General features: G+C 38.8%; 1 pseudogene; it reads right to left on the reverse strand.

Moving 5' to 3' along the window:
- Nucleotides 1–1,469: 1,469 nt before the first annotated feature.
- On the reverse strand, nucleotides 1,470–7,156 carry LOC109505303 (uncharacterized; annotated as a pseudogene).
- Nucleotides 7,157–19,012: the final 11,856 nt, after the last annotated feature.

The following is a 19,012-nucleotide window of genomic DNA, read 5'->3' on the forward strand; positions in this document are numbered from 1 at the left end:
TCCGTGGTGGGCCCCGACAACCTTCTGCAAAATTACCGTGAGACCAAGAAGCCCACTGGATGTCAAAACAATCTGATCCGTTCTTTAGATCTCACGGACCATGAAGTCTCGTCATCGGATCAGGAGCCAAGACAAGGGGACCACCAATCGAACGGTTGTGATTTGATTAACAGAGAAAGGCAGAGGTGTAGGTGGGCCCACCCAAGACTAGTCCGGGTGTCTTCTGGAGGCAACACGTCAGTGACTGTTGGGCCGATCGCTAAGAATTTTTTCTTTTGACGTGTTGACCGAAAGAAACCTCAATTCTAATCCTTTCTTTTTGTATCCTGCACGGGAGATGGATTTGAAAACGTTGCTGGGGGTTGGTGAAGTGTTTGTGAATGTTTGCATGGAAGGAAGTTTAATTTCAAAACCATTTTGTTGTGAATGTAGCTAAAGAAGATTTGAAATTTTTAAGATGGGGATTTCGTGAGGGAAACATTAAAAGATGTTATTAGGTTGAGCACTTGGTATTTCCAGGGATTTTAGGGGCTTAGATGAACCTGGACATACTAGCTATGGTAGCGGACATTATACTAGTACATACAAGTTATGGTAGGGGATATGATATCGGTGATAGGTGTATAGATCCTCGGGTAATCCTATAAACTTGCAATATTTAGGTTGTGTTTTTACTTGTATTCTTTTTCATTTTACTATAACTTGAGTACTAATATTGGTGCGTCATAATTTCAATAACAATGATTTCCACAAAATATTTTGTATAATTACTTGGGAAATACAACATTTTTTCTTCCTTGCCATTTTTTTTCCCTTTTTATTTTTCATTAAAGAAATATAGTGGGAGTAATGGTTGTTTTTTCCTCGTCGAGTGCTAACTTTAACTTGGATGGTTGGGGATAAAGAATACAAATGAGTCAAGCAGTAGTAAACTAGTAAACCACTTAGGTAAGTATCTCTCTCTCTCTCTCTCTCTCTCTCTCTCTCTCTCTCTATATATATATATATATATATATATATATATATATATATATATATATATATATATATATTATATATATATATATATATATATATGATTTGGGCTGTTTGTTGAATTAACCAGTATGTTATCAATATGAGCCCAGACTTTTATTTAGTTTTGCAAGCTCAATTTTCTTTTTTGATCAAATTTTCAAGCTCAAATCGTTTAACTCTTGTTTTCTTCAAAAAAAAAATTAACAATTAATTTATAAGCAAATATCAATGCATTTCCATCACTATAGTCACATGCGACTATATAATTGAATCTCAAACTTCAAACTCTATATTACAAATATCATGATTTTTTTGAGCAGCTTAATGAAGCCTATTATAATAATTTATTGATAAATAAAATGAAGTTCAAAGCCAAGAAATGAGAAAGCACAAAAAGAAAGAAAATAGAGAAGATAAAGAAAGGAGTCGAAGGGGCGACGCGGGGGGGGGGGTTAGACAGCCCTAGAAATCATACAATCCAATAGCGGCACAAGGAATACAACTTGATCCAAGCAGAGTAAACAGTAAGCCTGCAAAAGTCCAGTACAATTTCAGTTTAACTTTACCAAAAAAAAAAAAAAACTAAAAACAAGCTTGTTAGATCGAGACAACAACTAGCCCAACCTAAATGGCTCACTTTTTTTCTTTTTTTTTTGAAATTCCTGACACTTATACCAATTTGATCACCATGTGGACCGGTTTGGTCCAATTGAATAGGATTATAAGCTGAAGTGTGCTGTGATCGCCATTGCATCACCGTGAATTGGTAATTAGGTGTCTGTGTTCCAGCCAACTATCCTATCCTTTACCAGCAAACATGCCGGTTCTCATATTTTCTTAGTAAATGTGAGTTTCTGCTTACAAATATTTCTCCCCGTGGAGAACACAATTCCTACAGTTGGCAGATTCTTATTGTGCTAGATTGACCGAATCGATAAAATACTTGAGTACAAATTAATTGTGAAGTTACCTCAACCAAGATAACTTCACAATTTCCAATCATAAAAGTATGCAGGGATCAATTAGTTGGTTGATATGAATCATAAAGAACTTATCTGAACAACGTAGAAACTAGAGAAATCAAGTTTTGCTAACTCTTTTGAACCAAACAAAAGAGAGATACTGTATATTACATGATGGCTATTTTTGGTAAAATATGTATTTTCTATCATACCTTGACATGGATTAGGTGACATAATCATCTCCAAAGGTTGGAAGTTTGATCGTGCTTCGATAGTAGATAGCCATTGAAATATACTTCGCATTGTCAGAGGAGAATGTGGGTTGTTATCCAAACATTGAAATGCTATCATAACTACTGCAACTAGCGCATTTGCAACTTGAGTTGTAGGAGGCGATAGTCATGGATCTAATATATCTTTCAAAAAGATGTTTTCACTGATCAAAGAAAATAACATAGAGATGATTTTTTCTGAATATTTTTTCATTACAATCTCAAGTGCTATTACTCCAAAACTATATACATCGTATTTCTCAGTAACCCTCATTGTGTATACAAGCTCTGTAACGGAGAAAGAAAAATATATAAGCAAATTTTTATTCTCAACAACTTCTAATAAATCTAGTTTCATCTATTTAATTAGCTCTACGGTCCACTTGTAACTGCAATGTCGGGTATCTAATTTACTATAAACGTTCAATGCATTCTCAATTATGTCTATCCCTCACAAAAGCAAGTAGGCACATAATCAATAGTTAGTATGTATTACATACTATAGTAGAAATTATAGCTTTGAAAATTTAATAGTATTAAAAGTTAAATATATCTTTATATAAACTTGGTCGCATGAATGTCCTGGAGAATAGCATTTAATTCTCTAATCCCAATAAGAACAAGAAAGAAACAATAACTCTTTTTGAGGAAAAAAATATTGTGTTTCTTTGATGAGCATGGAAGTGTCTAATGCATGGCTGATATGTTACTGTGCCATAGCTATGCTATGTTTTTTTGGAGAGCTGGGATTAAATAGGTCTGTATCTTTTTGAGAAAGATGAAATATGAATATATAGGAAGAGAGAATGTTTTATATTATCTCATAGTGAAATATGGAGATAAATCTAAAGATGTTCTTAACATAATCTTGAATAATATAATAAAACATATAAATAAATTTATAAGGCCATTATTCTTACATTACAAAATAGAATTGCAATATACTTGGAGCCAAATATCCTCGTGTGCCTGCAAGCATACTCCAATTAGATGAATCAGGCTTCAGTAGTCTAGCAATATCAAAGTCTAAAATACAAGCTTTATATTCTGAATCAAGTAGAATATTATTACTTGTTATATCCCAGTGTACTAATGGCGGAGTGCAATCATGATGCATGTACGATAGAGCATAAGCAATATGTTTTATAGCATCCACTCTCTTAGACCAATCTAATCCAATGGCACCTTCACTTCCGAGATTATTTGCCAAACTTCCTCTCTCCATATATTCATAAACAAGAAACTTATGTTGAGCACCGGAGCAAAAACCATAAAGCTTCACAATATTCCGATGTTGGATTTGGGTTGGTGCCTGTATTTCATTCCAAAAAGTTTGCTTGCTTGATGAGTTTTCAATTTCTAGCGGATGAAATTTTTTCACGGCTACAAACTTGCCACTTGGCAACAATACTTTGTAAACACTGGAATATCCCCCAGTGCCAATGCAGTACTTGTCATCAAAATCCTCTGTTGCTTCAATGATGCCATTGTATACATCTTCTCTATTGAAGTTCCAAATAGACAATTCAACTTCTCTAATACTTGCAACATGTCCAGTGTGTTTCTTCCTTCTTAGATTTAGCAAAGCAAATACGGCAAATACAAATAGAAGAATTAAGGTTCCCAAACTAGGAACAGTAATTAACAATAGAAGGTTGTGATGCTTATTTGAATCATCTTTTCTCGTTGTAGATAAGTCACATGAAGGCAAACCTTTCACTGCACCACACAAGCCCTTATTGTGGATGAACCACTCTCTTGAAGCATTCTGGAAAATTCTGCAGTAGTGTAGTGGACCTTCTAATTCATTATATGATCAGTCTATGGATGACAAGCTCATCATATCACACAAAGAAGGTGGAACATGACCAATCAACTCATTGTGTGATAGATTCAGATCTTGTAGCCTATTCAGTTTGCCAAATTGTGGTGGTATCTCTCCAGTAAATGAGTTGCGGCTTAGATCTAGAAAGTCATTCAAGTATACTAGATTTCCAATTTGTAAGGGAATGCTTCCATTTAATTGATTGTTTCCAAGCTTCAGCAATCGAAGCTTCATGCAGTTACCCAATTGTTCCGGTACCCTTCCTCTTAGTTGATTTGTTGACAGATCAAGAACCTCCAGATTAGAGAGTTCTCCAAATTTGGGATATACCTCTCCAACAAGTAGGTTATTGCTCAAATTCAAGTTAAATAGCTTAGTTAACTTGCTCAAATTCTTTGGAATCTCCCCTGATAGATAGTTCGAGGAAAGGTCCAGCACATATAGTTAACTCTCTGAGTTTGGATGGTATAACTCCTGTAATCTTGTTGTTAGAGATTCGTAAGAGGGACAAATTATGACATCCTCCCCAATTTTGTGAGAGCTTACTAGATAGTCCGTTGAAGCTTAAATCAATATACCACAGATGTGGATACACTCCAAGATTTTCATATATATCTTCGGATAGTTGGTTCTGCTCCAGTCGGACTCTAATTAGGCTTGTATAATTTTTCAAGCTTTTGAGAATTGGACCTTCAAAATGGTTATTGCTCAAAACGAGATTAACCAGAACTCCTCCCTTGCATATGTCATGGGGTACATGGCCAGCAAAATGTTGTTCATCAATTGGAGATTTTTCAAATTTGTAATATTGTTAAGTTCCTGAGGCAAAGAACCAAATAGCTGATTATTGAATAAGTGCAAATCAATAAGGTTGGTTAAGCTTCCAAAAGATGGAAGAATTGAGCCAGGGATTTGGTTAATTTGCAGGATTCATGAGGAATTGATCCAAAGATCTGATTTTCAAAAGGGTACAAGATTTCAAGCATGGTTAAATTTCTTAAGATGGGGAGGATGGGACCTGTTAAACTATTTTGTGAGAGTGATAGCTTAGTTAACTCCACTAGATTTTCTATTTCAAAAGGAATGGAGCCAGAGAGATAATTATTTGAAAGTTCAAAAATGTTAAGCTTGGTTAAATTTCCTAAACAAATGGGGATGGAACCTACTAAATTGTTCTGTGAGAGTGACAGATTGGTTAATTCCGCTAGGTTGCCTATTTCATAAGGAATTGGTCCATAGATCTGATTTTTATCAAGGTACAAGAATTCAAGCTCGGTCAAATTTCCGAAGCTAGTAGGGATTGAACATGTTAAATTGTTTTGCCAAAGTGATAGCCCAAGTAACTCCACTAAAGTTCCTATTTCAGGAGGAATGTAGCCAGAGAGATGATTACCCCAAAGAATGAACATGTGAAGCTTGGTTAAATTTTCTAAACAATTGGGGATGGAACCTACTAAATTGTTCTGTGAGAGTGTCAGATTAGTTAACTCCACTAGATTTTCTAGTTCATGAGGAATTGGTCCAGAGATCTGATTTTCATCAAGGTACAAAAGTTCAAGCTTAGTCAAATTTTCTAAGCTGGTAGGGATGGAACATGTTAAATGATTTTGTCAGAGTGATAGCCCAAGTAACTCCACTAGATTTCCTATTTCAGGAGGAATGCAGCCAGAGAGATAATTACCCCAAAGAATGATCATGTTAAGCTTAGTTAAATTTCCTAAACAACTGGGGATGGAACCTGTTAAATTATTCTGTAAGAGTGACAGATTAGTTAACTCAACTAGATTTTCAATTTCATAAGGAATTGGTCTAGAGATCTGATTTTCATCAAGGTACAAGAATTCAAGCTTGATCAAATTTTCTAATCTAGTAGGGATGGAACATATTAAATTATTTTGTCAGAGTGATAGTCCAAATAACTCCGCTGCTCGATTTCCCATTTCAAGAGGAATGCAGTCAGAGAGATAATTACCCCAAAAAATGAACATGTTAAGCTTAGTTAAATTTCCTAAACAGCTGGGGATAGAACCTGTTAAACTATTCTATGAGAGTGACAGATTAGTTAGCTCCACTAGATTTCTTATTTTATGAGAAATTGGTCCAGAGGATTGATTTTCATCAAGGTACAAAATTTTAAGCTTGATCAAATTTCCTAAACTGCTAGGGATAGAATACTTTAAATTATTTTGCCAGAGTGATAGCCCAATTAACTCCACTAGGTTTCCTATTCAAGAAGGAATGGAGCCAAGGAGAACATTATCCTAAAGTTTGAGCCAGTTCATCTTGGTCAAGTTTCCCAAGCTAAGAGGGATGAAACCTGTCAGACTATTTTTTGCCAATGCTAAATAAATCAGGTTTACAAGATTTCCTAATTCAGGTGGGATGGAGCCAGATATCTTATTGTTGCTGCAATCCAATAGTTGAAGTTGGGTTAAATTTCCCAAACCGGAAGGGATGGAACCTGTTATTTGGTTGGTGTACATTCTCAACTCCAGGAGATTCCCAAGCCTTCCTATTTCCTCGGGGATAGTACCTGAAAGGTTATTTTGGCATAGGCACAAAAAATTGAGCCTTGTCATATTACTTGGCCAAGGAGGGATGGAACTACTTATTTGATTCCCACTAAGATTCAAGGAGTTGAGCTTTGTCAGGGAGCTGATCTGTAGTGGAATTATCCTTATGAAGTTATTGGTACAAAGATCGAGGGAGGTGAGCTTGGAAAGAGCCGCTATGGTGGGAGGGATGCTTCCATAGAGCTTGTTGAACATGAGATTGAGACTGGTAAGTGATGATGGGGGGGAGAAATTGAGAGCGTTCAGTGTTCCTGCCAGACCCATTTGGGCCAGATTTACCTCTGTGATCACACATCGGCCTTGACGTGTGATGCTGCATGTGATTCCAGTCCAGTTGCATAGATCGGTGCCGAGGTTCCAAGATTCAAGTGATCCTTGGCTTTGGAAGCTGGCTTTCCGCCAGACGAGTACTCTCCCTTGGGATGCAAGTGAAGATGATGCCAAGGCAAGGAGAAATGAAAGGATTAGAAATAGAAGAACGGTGGATAGAAATTTTCTAGATGGCATGGATCCCATAGCTAAAGTTTGGATTGGCCCCAGAGGTTTTAAGGTACTTGTGGCTGTTGAGAGAGAGTTCGAGGCCTTTAATAGCCACCACCTAGTTGCAAATTCCATTGCATGTCTACCATGATGGACGGGTGATTGGAATTCTTGTGATGCTTTGATTGAATGTTTCAAGCTAAAATAGGGTTGGGGGACTGTGACTTTACTGAAACCTTATGGAATCGGATTGGACTTTGTTAACATGTCATGTTTTTTTCAGCGAAACAGCCATTTCAACCAATGGGTAACTGCCATGTAATCAACATTGGTGTGGCTATTATGTCTGCCTTAATTTTGTTGGCACTACGTTGTCATCCATCCGCAGTTAGAGCTCTTTTTTTAATGAAAAATCTTTGTTATGTATCTCTCTCTGGTGTTTGGCCTCTGCTATCCATTATTGCTATGGGCTTCAAACGTATCTTTCTGTGGTTGTTGTCGGCACGCAGTGTGGAATATAATTACTCCCACTCTTGTCCCGATTCCGATTAAGTACCTCATAAAAATAGATGGGTCATTAAAAGCCAAAAGAAGGGATCGCATTGGATCCTAAAATTAAAATGAACAATAAAAAAGATTTCCTCTTTTTTGTCGTTCTTCCTTTTCTATTCCCCAAGTTTTTTTTTTTTTTAAGCCAAGCTGAATGGGAATGGGATTATTGGTTAATTAGGTGTCTGTATTCCGGCCAACCATCCTATCCACATACTGTAATATTTGGAAAGATAATGAAAAAGTGAAAACATGATTTACATGATAATAAGCCTGAAAATGGTATAGCACATCTTCTGCTCAAAATTTCTATTTATGATCCACCTGCATTTCGGAAGGGAAGAAGTTTGTCATCCTAAATACATCGGATTAGTGCCCAATGTGAGAAAAGCATCCTAAAAATTAAAAATGCTACTCTTCCCAGATTAATTGATCTAACCATTTTTTTTAAAAAAATAAGGATATGGATTGTAGTAGATTACTACTACACAAATACTCTCACTATACTAAAAAGAAGAATAAACAGCTCTAATCTGTTGATGCTAGGATAAAGCACTGACAGCAATTTCATAGCGTGCTTATATTGCGTTGCTTTTTATAATGTCAAAGTTTAACGATGCATTTATGCATCGTAAAAATAAATTAGGTCTCTTACGATGCTTTTATGGTTAGCATCATTAAGTAGCTAGAATAAAGGGATACTTAAAAGTGTCATTAAGAGACAACGTCTAAAAGCATTGTTGGATGCCATAAACCTCCATTCACCTAGATCCCTTACTTGCTAAATCCCTAATTTCCCTCCTTCACTTTCATCTCCTTCTTCGAGCTCTGCTGCTAGACACCTATCAACTTTGTCCTCCCACCCCAAGCTCTGTTGTCGAACACCCATCGAGCTCATCCTCCTCCTCCTCTGAGCTCCCCCACTTCTCTCAATCTCTAGACCTAAACTTTTCCTCCTTATCTTCCAACCTATTCTACCGAAGTCGTTCACCAATATCATCCTCCTCCTTTTCTCCCAAGCTCCTCCGTCGGTCTTCTCCTTCTCCACTCTCCTCCACCAACTTCTTCCTCTTCATCTTGTCTCCCTCTACTCTCTCTCTCTTCTCCCATCTCTCGACCAGCTTGTTTCCGTCCAAATCATGAGCTACACTCTTCCTTGGCGACAATATGGACTGTGATTTGTTGATTCTATAAAGTAGGTCAATCCCTCTCACCCTGTCATTACCCTTTCTCTCTCTTTTTTCTAGCATTTCACAATTGTTATCGATCTCTTTCTTTTGATGGTTTCAAGCATCAGAGGAGGTCATGGTCATCTGAATTCTTCCTTAGCCTGAACTTGAAGAAAGTAAATCATTCTTCACTTCCTATTTTTTCCTACTTGTTGATGTCTTGAATCTTAAATCATTGTATTTTCTAATTTAAATGATGAATTAATTTGATGCTTATTCAATAATTTGTTAGAATTAATTTGAATAAATTATATTTTTTATGGGTCAATCTATTAATTAGTGAAGATAAGCATGATACTCAATAAGTAATTTGATTTATTAGATGATAGTTTCTTGACTGAAAGTCTTCTCGATTGTCTTTTTGCACCATGATGATAGTCTTGAGTTATAATGGCTAATTAGTAATTTGGTTTGTTAGATGATAGTCTTGAGTCCAAGTCTTCTTGATTGTCTTTTTGCATCATGACTTTGTACATGTCACTTTCATTGATTAAGAAAATATATACTATATCTAATCTTACAGGAAGATCTTTGTTTGCATACAGTTATTTCAATTGACTTGAGTGGAGAGTGAAAATGGTCATAAAATCAAGGCATGCTTAACCATAAATCTAGCTCATATTGATGCCTAAACCATTTGTTGATTTCCTTAGCAAGAACATGAGCTGATTCTCTCTTTCGAGATCTTTCAACTGGGCTAAATTATACTGCTGTAGCACCAAATCTACAGAAATAAAAATTGAAAACAGTCTTCTTAAGCAGCGAGAAATAATACCTATCCTTCCTCACTTGTACTCATAATATAATTTACATTCAAGAATTTCAGTTTGCAGTAGAGCAATCAGTAAATAAATGATTTTATAGTCATGAATCCTATACAGGTGCAGCCCTAAATGAGAAAAGAACCAGCTGTACCCAAGCTAAATTAAACATTAATCCAATCTCATATCTCAATTTAAGTTTATTTAAAAGATTATTATGTGCCCACGGCATTGCACTTTTCTTATGGCGAGTGCTTTTTGAAATAATTAAGGATACCCATATGAATTACTTTGGACAGCCAAATCTGAGCAGGAAATGATGAAACCAATAATAACTAGATTGCACAGATTAGCACGGTATCGACTAAGTCTTAATAGACTATCTGAAGTTAACATGTCTATTGCAGGAGCAAAGAAGATACCAGTATCAAACATCTTTTTTTGGCAACACCACAAAAAGGGTTTAGAACTTCATGGTTTTTCTACATATGCTGAACAAAATAAGTACATTAAGTTTTAGATAGATACATATTTAATCAAACATGTATCGAATACTTGGATGGTTGAAAAGAAAGAACAATCAAGTAGCCCATGGAAATTAAAATCCTAAGCCAGTCAAATTAGTAAATCATCCAAATTTGAAGATAAGTTAACCATGAGGGAAAATTTTAGGAGCTGATTAGGAGCACATACCAGTTGTTTAGGTCATCGACCATCAGTAGGAGATTAGATTGATGGATTGTTCTAGGCATATGAATCTAGGTAGGTGAACGGTTGTTAGAAACTTTTAATGAGGACCATAACCAAGGAAACAAATTGCAATCAGCAAGCCCATATTAGGGAACTATTAACTAGCTAAGTATTTACCGTGGTTCCTCTTGAGTCTTAATAGAAGAAAACAAGGGGGCCGATTAGGGCTGAGCACAGGTCGGGTTGGATCGGATTGAAAGAAAAATTTGATCCAACCGAACTTAATCGGGTTGAAGAAAATCCAACCCGCTGCTGACCATTTATCGTATATAAACTATTTGAAATCGAAGTTAACAATTTGTAGCAGGTTCAGATGGGTTGTATCCATTTAGACTTCAATGTTGATCCAATGTTGATTTTAAACATCACAAACTAATACCCCATTCAATTCATATAGAAATTAAGATATAATAATTTCATAACATCCATAAGTCAGTACATAACATGTCATAATTGTCATTTTTCTATTCTCTAAACAGTCTATGTTGGGTGGATGTCTGGCCAGGACACCACCTCCCAAGATCTTTTCAGTACCACACGATGCAGCAGGAAAAAAGAAGAAATAAAACAAAAGAAAAATAATCAAAATACGTGGATCAGCCACAAAAGGGCTCACCTCCATGGGGCATGTAAACTTCACTATGAAAAAGAAAATTTTACAAGAAAAGATCTCACCCTCAACCCTTGTACACCCAATTCTCTCTCACCTGAAGTTTCCCTCACAAAAGCTCTCTCTCTCTTGGAAGACCCCCTGAACCTCTGAAGTGCCTGGCGAACGCTATCTAGAAGCCTCTTGCTCCTTTTCTCTCAGCCATTTCGCCTCTCTCTCTTCAATCGGGTTCGTACGGCTCTGTACGGTGAGAAACCCAAACCGCCTCCTCTCTGTTTCACGCACAGGCCCTTTTAAAGGGTTAAAACCTAATTAGATTAGGTTTAAGAGTCCTTAATCAATCCAAATCAGGTTCTGAACCGTCGGATCAAAAAAAAGATCAACCCACACCCTCCAATCGCGATCAGTCCACAGAATAGTACCGTGAACCGTGCGAAACGTGTGGAAAACGCCCGCGCGGTCCATAGGCCCAGTCGTGGACCGCCCGATCCACGATGGACCGGGGCAAAGGGCCAGTAGGCTGCTGGGCCTGGGCCGGCCTGCTCCCGCGCGCAGGCCTGCGCGCGCCTGGGCCGCCCGCCCGCGTGGGTCGCGCATCCCGCACGCCGCCGCCTGCGGCCGCGCCACTGCCGCCAGTCACCGATGGTCCTCCACCGCCTCGAATCTCGTGCCAACTTCAAAAGCTCGTATCTCCTCCATCCGAGCTCCATTTCAGATGATCTTGGTCTCGTTGGACTCCATTTTTCGTCGCGAACCTCGCTGTGGGCTCAATGTGGGCTGAATCTCGAGGCGTCAAATCCTAACAATCTTCACCTCGACTCGATATTCGGCCTCCTCCAAACTCTGAGAGCTTCTGGATCTCCTCGCCCCCATGCCCTGGGGCAATCGCCTGCTGATCATGGATGGGCAAACATGGGAGTCGAGCCAGGCTGCTCGATCCCATCTCCGTCGTATTCTATGCTCCTCCTGACCTGAGACCTGTTCGGGGTATCATCCTGTGGCAATAAAAATCTCACCTTGCGACGTCGCCTCTCGTCCTCCCGAGTCTCCTGTCTCATGCCCGATCCGCCTCATGGAGCTCCACCTCGCTCTGGGCTCCGCCTGGCTCCCGAAGCTCCACCTCGCACTGGGCTCCCTTCCAGGTAATAATGTCCTCTGCTCCCCTTCTTCTCCTCCAGCATAATCCTATCGCCGCGTAACACTCTTAGGATTCCTCTACCAGCTACCATCCTGTAGCCTCTTGAATCCAGTCTGCTAAGTGAGATAAGATTCCGTCTGAAATCGGGTATGTATCGGACCTCTCCCAATCTCCTCACTGCACCGTCATGTATCCTCCAACTGACCGTCCCAATGCCTCTGATCGCACAACTCGATCCATCCGACAGATATACAGTGTCCTCACTGTTCTCCAGGGAGTCAAACTGCTCCTCTCTGCAACATATATGATAGAGGCATGCAGAATCTAATATCCACTGCTGGGAAGAAGTAGATACCTTGTTAGATATCTCTAGGACATCTCCATCTAAATCGCTGCCGGCCGTTGCTACAGCAGCCACCGTCCGATTTTTAAGTTAAGGGCAATCTCTGGCTAGATGCCCCAACTCTTCACATCGGTAACACCTGATTTTGCTCAAATCCCTCCTGAACTTGGACCGTCCTCGTTGCGATCTCCTGTCGCTCCGTCTACCACCTCCTGCTCTTCCAGAAGCCACCAAAGCTGAGCTACCGCCACCTGAGCTCAAAGCTGGATTCTCCCTCCTGAGAACCTCGTTCTGGAGTATCTCCATGGTGACCTCATCCATCTTGATGGTGCTCTTCCCCACTAGAAGAGCAGTCACCAAGGACTCGTACGAAGGAGGAAGCGACGCCAGCAAAAGCAGCACCCTGGTCTTCTCCTCAACGTTCTCGCCAACGCTGAGAAGGTCGGTGAGGATCTTTTGGAAGTGGCTTAGATGCTCCTGCACGCTCTGTCCCTCAGTCATCCGCAGTTGGTAAAACTGCCTCCAAAAGAAAAGTATGTTGGTGAGAGACTTCACCATGTACAACTCCTCGAGCTTCGACCACAGCACCGTCGGGGAAGTCTCGTTCAGCACATGGATCACCACCTCATCCGCCAGGTACATGCGGATGGTACTCACCGCCTGCATCTGTAGCCATTTCCAATTCCGCACCTCCATGGTGGTCGGCTTCTCATCGCACAAGAGAGCATCGATCAACCCCTGTTGGATGAGCACGTCCTTCACCCTTGCCTGCCACAAGGAGAAATTGCTCTTACCATCAAACTTGTTGATCTCCATCTTGATTGTTCCTGTCTTCTCCATCTTCAGTCTTGCTCACCACCACTGCAATCTGTGTCCTTGTACCGCCTTACTCTGATACCACTGGTTGGATAGATGTCTGGCCAGGATACCACCTCCCAAGATCTTTTCAGTACCACGTAATGCAGTAAGAAGAAAGAAGAAACAAAATAAAAGAAAAACAATCAAAATACGTGGATCAGCCACAAAAGGGCTCACCTCCACGGGGCATGCAAACTTCACTATGAAAAAGAAAATTTTACAAGAGGAGACCTCACCCTCAACCCTTGTATACCCAATTCTCTCTCACCTGAAGTTTTCCTCACAAAAGCTCTCTCTCTCTTGGAAGACCCCCTTAACCCCTGAAGTGCCTGACGACCGCTGTCCAGAAGCCTCCTGCTTCTTCTCTCTCAGTGCTTTCGCCTCTCTCTCTTCAATCAGGTTCGTACAGCTCTGTACGGTGAGAAACCCGAACCGCCTCCTCTCTGTTTCACGCACAGGCCCTTTTAAAGGGTTAAAACCTAATTAGATTAGGTTTAAAAGTCCTTAATCAACCCAAATCAGGTTCTAAACCGTCGGATCAAAAAACAGATCAACCAACGCCCTCCGATCGCGATCGGTCCATGAAATAGTATCGTGGACCGCACGAAACGCGTGGGAAACGCCCGTGTGGTCCACAGGCCCAGCCGTGGACCGCCCGGTCCACGGTGGACCGGGGCAAAGGGCCAGCAGGCCGCTGGGCCTGGGCCGGCCCGCTCTCGCGCGGGCCTGGGCCACGCACTCGGCTGGGCCGGGCGCCCGCCTGGGCCGCCCGCCCGTGTGGGTCGCGCGTCCCACACGCCGCAGCCTGCGGCCGCGCCACTGCCGCCCGCCGCCGGTCACCGGTGGTCCTCCGCCGCCTCGAATCTTGTGCCGACTTCAAAAGCTCGTATCTCCTCCATCCGAGCTCCGTTTCGGATGATCTTGGTCTCGTTGGACTCCATTTTTTGCTGCGAATCTCGCTGTGGGCTCAATGTGGGCTGAATCTCGAGGTGTCAAATCCTAACAATCTAAGCATTGAAAATACTATATCGGTCGGTCGGATTCAGTTTCATACAGGTTAAAAATGTAGAAACTGAATCGACTGTAATTAACAGAATTTTTTATGAATTACAATCCAATTCAAATCTTTCAACCAACTGAAATCGATGTTTATCGAGTTGGATTGGATGGATTTCTTCGGATTTCTTTTTTTCGCTCAGCCCTAGGGCCGATAGGTTAATAAACTATAGGATATTACTCGGTAGTCTAGGACAGCTTTGTTTTCATAATTATAAATCATAATTAGGATGGTAAAATTTAATAAATTGAACCTCCTTAAGAAGCATCTTTGGGGTAAGTCTCAGAAACTTACATTAGCTGCACATTCTTTATCTATGAAAAAGTTGCAAGATTGCCTCTAAAATTTAGCTTCCAAGTAAAAAACTTTGTTTCAGACCTTCATCTGAAGTCTGTTACCTCAGATAACTAGCCACGTGAGGAATCTTTCAATGTACAAACCTTCATCAGCCACCATTATATTAATTAGCTTCTCATTTTTCCTCCAAGCTATCAATATCCATTAGTAATTCTATCTTTTCGACATAACAAGTTAACCCCACATTCAAGCAACTTAAGGCCATTATTTACTATAAAGAAAGATGTGTTCAAAGTCTGTAACAATCAATAAACTGCATTTTGATCCAATATAGACTGACTAATAATGAAATATTGCACGATGCTGTAAGCATTGTCAGATTAAAATTAAACAATATGAAGGTTCATTAAATACAGAAAAGAAAGGGTATTTGTGTAGGATGAGGCCAATAATTTGATGAGCATTTCACATCACTTTACCGAGAATTTTTCTAAGGCAAAAATGGTGGTTAGGTTTATAGAAAGAAAGATTAAAGAATTCAAGACAATATTACATCAAAGAGTTAGACAATATTACATCAAGAGAAGAAAATTTTAATATCGTGGAAGCTTTGACTACATTATAATTTGGTGATGGATAAGAAAGAATTGCAAAGGATTTACCCATTCCATTTTATGCAAAGTTCCGAACTATTAGACGATAAGTAGCAGATCTGAGTATAAAGATCACAGCTTAAAGTAATTTGTCATACTAGTTATGAAGTGTATCTCAAAACTATTAACTAAGGCGTGAACTTATTTAATATGTGGTCAAATGCTCAATATGAAGAGGCATACATGATGGACCGAACAGTGGCCTACAATGAAGAATATGGAGAAATTTGTGCCCATAGTCACGAACAAAACAAGCCAATAAATTTGTTAGAAATAATATATAAGCATATGTGTATCGAGCTTGCAAAGATTGCTTTCTTTTGACCGAATATATTGCAGTTTCTTGTTTTGCAAATGTTGATTGCTCCCAACTCTGTGTTTCCTCACTCCTGTCACCTTGTACCAGAATATTTTCAACAGGCTTTCTCACTCTGCAAACAAACAACACAAAATATTAATGATATTTAATATTGGAAATAGTCTAGATTATTTCAGATAGTTGGAAAAAATTTCCCATATTAAATGTGATATTTAATATTGGAAATTTTTTCCAACCATCTGAAATAATCTAGACTACTTTGGTTGGAGTCATGAAAGGACTAGAACATGCATAATAAAGGGATTTCAGCGACGATATGTGGCCACTGGGTTATGCTTTCATAGAAGTGTCGCAAACCACCTTTTTTTTCTTTAAATATTCTTGATTCAGACTCCACCAAACACCCATCTCTGTTTTCGATAACTAGAGTCATTGATTAAGGGCACTCATTTTCCTTAACTTAGGGGTCACCCACAATTTAAACTTGAACAAAATAAAAATTAGGCCCATGATGCATTGAATATTTCTTAACAAATTCCAAGATCAATGCAGTGGGTACGGTGACTAATTTAGTGCAAGTGACCACCTGAGATGTTGCTTGGACTTTGCACACACGTAGTCAAGAGAGAAAGCAATAGCCTCAAAGGGAGGTGTAAGAGAGCATGCAGATTGACAAGATTTTCATTCTTTCCTAGAGTCTGGATCAACTTTGAGACAAAATGAGCTCAGGGTACTAAAGGTTATTATTTCTCAAAATTATGAAGCTTTAAAAATATCTCTAAGATGTCGAAAGGATTTGACATGGCTCGGATGGATGGTGCCAACCCAAAGCCAGTCTAGTAGAGGCTAGTCTGTCCTTGGACAAACTCATTTTATTGCAGTACAATGATTTTAAGTCTTATTTAGTGTTCCAAGCAAAACCTAAACTTTTTCATCACAACGCTCATCTTTAACATCCTTCACAATCTTCAATTCTTTCCAGAAGGCACCTTGCTGATTCTTAAACACCACCATACTTGAAAACCCCAACCAAAAATTAAGAAAATCAATAAAGCAAGCAATTTCAGTAATCCAAGAAACAACACATTAAACAGAACTCATGTTTCACCCTTAATGCCCAATTTTTCAGGATTAAACCAATAATAAATAATCGAATCATCAATTCTCATCAAACATAGATTCAAAAATCCCAACGAGCAGCATATTTATTCAATTATTCCAGAAAAAGCACATACTCGTAAAGCACAAAACGCCAAAAAGGAGAAAAAACATGTAACTTTGTCAATTGAAAACCAAAACAATTACAAAAGGAGTCATTAAATTAAAAAAAAAAAAAGAAAAATCTCACACTGTTCGGAGTTGAATACAAGAACGCAGCGGTACCAAACATCCTGCTTCTGTTCTACTGTTCTACATCTCTTCCTCTCCCTCCCCTTTTTTTTTTTTTTTTTTTTTTGGGTAGAGCTCTCCCTCCTTTTCAATCCTTTCAAATAACAGCCAGTCTCCATGGTGGGCCCCCAACTACCTTGGGCAAACTTGCCGAAAGACCAAGAAACCCACTGGATGTCAAAACAATCTGATCCACTCTTGAGATCTGATGGACCATGAAGCTCAGCCGCTGGAACAGGGGGAAAGATAAGGGACCGACCAATCCAACGGTTGTGATTTCATTAATTGGGACAGAGAGGGGGAGGTGTAGGTGGGCCCACCAAAACTAGTCCCGGTATCTTCTAGAAACGAGATATCAGTGACCGTTGGGCCGATCGCTTGGAATTCCTTTTAACGTTGTTGCCCAAAAGAAACCTCAATTCTAATCCTTTCAATTTGTATTCTTTAATCGGTTGTTAGTTTGGTGAAGTGTTTGTGAATGTTTGCGTGCAAGGTAGTTTAATTTCAAAGCCTTTACTTGTTAAAGTAGCACGTAGCTAAAGAAGATTTGAAATTTTGAGAAGGGGATTTCGTGAGGGGGACATTAAAAGATGTTGTCAGGTTGAGCACTTGAATATTGCCAGGGAATTTAGGGGGCTTAGATGAACTTGGACATACTAGCTATGGTGGGGAGACATTTTATCAATGTTAGGTGAATAAAGCCTTGAAGTAATAATCCTATAAAGTTGCTATATTTGGATTGTGTTTTCACTAGTATTTTTTAAAATTTCGATACAACTTGGGCATTAACATTGGCGCATCGTAATTTAATTAACTATGATTTCTACAAAAGATTGTGATTAATTACTTGAGTAATACAGCTTTCTCTCTACATTGCCTTTTTTTAATATATTTTTCATTAGAGAAATATAATGGGTGTGTCATCTTCAAAGTAATGGTTGTCTTTCCCTCGGCCAAGTGCTAACGTGAATGGTTGGGGATAAGGAATACAAACTAGTGGTGGAGTAGTAAATTGCTTCGGCTAGTATATGTAATGTATGCAGTATGTATGTCTACATAAATCCAAACTTGGCTCGTTTTGTTTAATTAACTAGTACGTTATCAATCTGAGCCTATACTATTATTTAGTTTTGCAAGCCCAATTTTCTTTTTATCATATTTTCAAGCTCAAATTGTTCAACTCTTTTTTTTCTTCAAAAAAATATTTAATAATTAATTCATAAGCAAATATCAATGCATTTCCATTACTATAGTCACATGTGACTATATAGTTGAATCTCAAACTTCAAACTCTATATTACAAATATCATGATATTTTTTGAGCAGATTAATGAAGCCTATTATAATAATTTATTGATAAATAAAATGAAGTATAAATTGAAGTCAAGAAATGAGAAAGCACAAAAAGAAAGGAAATAGAGAAGATAAAGAAAGGAGACGAAAGAGGGAGATGGGATGTCCAAGCCCCAGAAATCATACAATCCAATAGCTGAAAAAAGAATAAGCCCACTAAGGTCCAGTACAATTCCAGTTTAACCAGAGACCAAAACAAGCTTCTTAGATCGAGACAACAACTAGCCTAACCTATTGTGATAGATTGACCTAATCAACAAAATACTTGAGTATAAATTAATTATTGTGACATGTCAATCAAGATAACTTCACAATTTCCAATAATAAAAGCATGCAGGGATCAATCTATTGGTTAATATGAATCTACTGCATAAAGAACTTATCTATACAACATATAAACAAGAGAAATTAAGTTTTGCCAACTCTTTTGAACCAAAAAAAGAGAGATAAATTGTATATTACATGATGGCTATTTTTGGGAAAATATTTATTTTCTGTCATATCTTGGCATGAATTAGGTGACGTAACTTGATCATCTCCAAAGGTTGGAAGTTTGGTCGTGCCTTGATAGTAGATA

The sequence above is a fragment of the Elaeis guineensis genome, chromosome 11, assembly GCF_000442705.2.
Source record: "Elaeis guineensis isolate ETL-2024a chromosome 11, EG11, whole genome shotgun sequence".
Taxonomy (NCBI): Eukaryota; Viridiplantae; Streptophyta; class Magnoliopsida; order Arecales; family Arecaceae; genus Elaeis; species Elaeis guineensis.